The sequence below is a fragment of the Apodemus sylvaticus genome, chromosome 16, assembly GCF_947179515.1.
Source record: "Apodemus sylvaticus chromosome 16, mApoSyl1.1, whole genome shotgun sequence".
NCBI classification, from domain to species: domain Eukaryota; kingdom Metazoa; phylum Chordata; class Mammalia; order Rodentia; family Muridae; genus Apodemus; species Apodemus sylvaticus.
The window spans coordinates 69,810,576-69,814,361 of NC_067487.1; the positions used below are offsets into that span (position 1 = coordinate 69,810,576).

At 43.6% G+C, this 3,786-nt stretch overlaps 1 pseudogene; it reads right to left on the reverse strand.

Annotated features, from left to right (window-relative positions):
* Positions 1–2,957: 2,957 nt before the first annotated feature.
* Positions 2,958–3,452, reverse strand: LOC127666738 (60S ribosomal protein L32-like; annotated as a pseudogene).
* Between the last annotated feature and the right edge of the window lie 334 nt (positions 3,453–3,786).

The window sequence follows — 3,786 nt, forward strand, 5'->3', positions numbered from 1 at the left end:
GGCTTGTTCTATTGCGCAGCGCTCACCAGTTCAGAAGCAACAGCAGCTGTAGAATCGGGTCTGATGAGAAGTGGAATATTAACTATTTGTGTAATCGGGTTCAGTGTAGTAGAAATCCATATATTTAAAAAGAGCATCACAATGGCATGACAGAAATGTAAAACATTTTAATTTGAAGATACGAGTATGGTGAAGAAATGCTATTTAGCATGGGTTCCATCTTCTGTCTCCCCTAACTCCTGCCAAAAAGCCTAGTTCTTGCCAAACATGAGATCTTTGAAATGAGAGCAATATGAATACTGATGTTTCTACTGATTCTTGGTGAGAATACTAATAGGCGACGGGGGCTGAGAAGTTTGATGACGACACCCTGGAAGGAGACTTTTCTAAGTATGTGCTACATACTCTCACCAATGAGATGGGAAGGAAGTGTGACCATGTGTCAGAGGAGTCTGCATTTCACCATCACTTCCATTCGTGAACGTGCTAGAGAAAACATCCAGGTAAAAAGGAGTCTGACTCATATTAACAGTCCTACTTTAACGTGCAAACTACGTAGCCTGAAAAGCACCATCCCAAACAAAATTCAGGATTTTTTGCACCAGCAACTTATATACACTTAAGTTGATAGTAAGTACAAAGCGTTGTTCTGTCCTTGTGTGCATACATTTGGAAAAGATTCACTGGATCCAGAAAGATAGATAATTGGTAGAGATTGCTCATTATTAAATGATTGGATTAGAAAAAAGGAATTATTTGGTCTAGTGACTATTTCACAACTTTAGGAATATATTAATAATTGCCAATGAATTGTATGCTTTAAACCTGGGAGGAACAATGATCCTCATTTCATAATAAGAGCACTAAAGACTCAGAGCATCAAAAACTAGAGAGATTTATTTTTGACTCCATAGAAGATGGGGGTTATCCCAGGCAAAAGGCAAAAGTGGCTAGTGTGCCAATTTGGCATAAAAAAGTGGATTTTATATTCTTAATCCAATTGCTCAGCCCCTTTAGTTCTCACTGGCTGAGTTCTTTAGGGAGATATAAACTTCCTAGAGTTTAGTATTGCCTCCCTCCCAACTCCCGTCCGATTGGACAGGACAAAAGCCTTATCTAATGATTCTCTAGTCTGCTGTGTGGGCTCAGTTGTGTAGCAACTGCCTGTAACTCGGAGGCCTGGGATGAACTGGGAGTACCCAAGCAAGTAAGGGCCAGACGCCAGCCAAGGAGAACAGAGGCCTAGTGCTTCCTGCTTCTCCATAATTCTCCAGTGAGCCATACACGGACTTCATGCTGAAAAGGCCTGGAATGATTTATTTCTTACAGAACAAAGAATCTGTGGCATCCACTATAGCTCACAAAATGTGTCGGAGGGATTACTGGGCCCTTTACACCTAGGTTCTACGTGATGCCTGGCTAGGAATAGTCTCTTGTTCAGGGGATTGCCAGAGAAGGAAGCTTGGGTGATCCTGAGAAACCTCAAGTTCTAAAAATCAATCAATTGAAGAACCAATTAACAAGGGGACAAACCTGTTGAGTTCAAGTGTGTGCAGCATTCAGACCTTTGGCCCTGGGCCTGAAAGCCAGGCTGTTTCCTGGGCTCTAAAGGCAAATATAATCTTTGAGCCTGTGGCACAAGTTCAAGGCAGCAGCCAGGCTTCTGGGCAGGAGAGAAGCGATTAGGGACTCCAGGAGTCTAGCAAAGGCCAAGTGGACACCTGACTCTGAGGGACACCCTTTTCGAGAAGGCACTTCCTTCCCCTCGAACCCTTCCCCAAGTCATTACTACCAGAACCACTTGTCGATCTTACAATCCAACTGTGTTCAGAGAGGCCAAGCGAACAGTGTTGAGTAACGATAAGGAGACATTTGTGTACAAACTGCCGGGTCATGCCTGAGAACTCCACTGCAGTACTTTTAACCTGTGGTGGCTTTTATTTTGATGTGATAGTATCAGAGGCAGCAGATTTTGTGATAATTGGCACTGCTCTTCACCTAGGGAAGGCTTGGCAGGAACCCACGGATGTTGACTAGTTTAAACCTCTACTAACTACCACTGCGGGGTAGATAAGATATCCCCATTTTGGAGACAAGGGCAGGAAAGCTCAGGGTGTGTGTGTGTGTGTGTGTGTGTGTGTATGAATTTACCTAAGTATTTACACCTCATAAATGCTAATAAAGGTCAGATCAGAAATGCAAAGCTAAGCTGCTAGTTACTGTGCTATTCTTTTTCCACTGCAGAGAAAAAAAATCTGGTGCTGGGAGGAACACTCAGACTTCCCTCAGTACCAACAACCAACAGTTTGACACGGTGAGATTTTAGGATTATCAAATATGAACTATCGCTTCTATTCTAGTCTCCTTGTATTGTTTATAGTTTAGCTGACTTGCAGAGTTAACAGCCAAGGCCTAGTCTAAGGGAGGGATGAAAACCCTCCATCATTAGAAAACATCCATTCTTGCAACGAGAAATAAAACACCTCTCTAACACAGTCTTGGGTTCAAATTCCAGCCCTGATGCTTGGTAGTAAGCTCGTCAGACAAGTCAGGGAGCCTCCTTGCTGCCTTGCTAGTGGTGGGGATGATGACTAATCGTGGCCAGGCACTGGTGGTCAGGACGGGTCTACTTAAAGGTAAATGGCAAGGTGTAAGCAAAACTGCACTTGGTGCACAGTAATCACATGTCATCACATAACATGCGTTTACTCTCTCTCTCCTCTCTCCCCTCTCTCCTCTCTCTCCCCTCTCCTTCCCCCTCTCTCCCCTCTCTCCTTCTCTCTCTCCCTATCTGTTTCTCTTTGTGTCTCTCTTTCTCTGTGTGTGTCTGTATGTGTCTCTGTTTGTGTCCATGTTTCTGTGTGTGTGTGTGCCTATGTGTATGTGTCTGAGGGGCTCAGGGGTGAGATATGTAGATGTGTTTTCTTATTTGATTGGTTGCTTGGGTTTTTTTTTTTTTTTGGCAGTTTTTGTGATTTTATTAAAACACAAAACATGCACACAAGCCGTCTATTCATTTTCTTCACTGCGTAGCCTGGCCTTGGGATTGGTGACTCTGATGGCCAGCTGTGCTGCTCTTTCTACGATGGCTTTTCGGTTCTTAGAGAACACATTGTGAGCCATCTCAGCACAGTAAGATTTGTCACACATCAGCAGCACTTCCAGCTCCTTGACATCGTGGACCAGAAACTTCCGGAAGCCGCTGGGCAGCACGTGCTTGGGTTTCTTGTTGCTCCCGTAACCAATGTTGGGCATCAGGATCTGGCCCTTGCACCTTCTCCGCACCCTGTTGTCAATGCCTCTGGGTTTCCGCCAGTTTTGCTTAATTTTCTGACTGGTGCCTGATGAACTTCTTGGTCCTCTTTTTGACGATCTTGGGCTTCACCAGAGGCCGGAGGGCAGCCATGATGCTGCAAAATGGATGGCAGCCACCTCGTAGGCAGCGCCGAGGAAGAAGGGTTGCTTGGTTTTTGAGGCCAAGTTTTTACCATATAGTCCAAGATCTAAGCTGCCTTAGATCTTGCACAGTAGTCCAGGCTAGACTTGAATTAGAGATTCTGATGCCACAACCCTCTGGTATTGGAATTTCAGGAATGAACCTCTGTACTTGGGCTTATTAGTTTCAATAGTTGAATACACAACCAAAACTTGACACCCATTTTTATCAAAATTGTTTTTTGTATATATCAATCTCTTTTCTGATACTTAATTTTAAAAATCATACGTTTGCTATGTTGAATCTACTGTTTATTAAAAAAGAATCAAATTGGCAATTATAGAAATTTC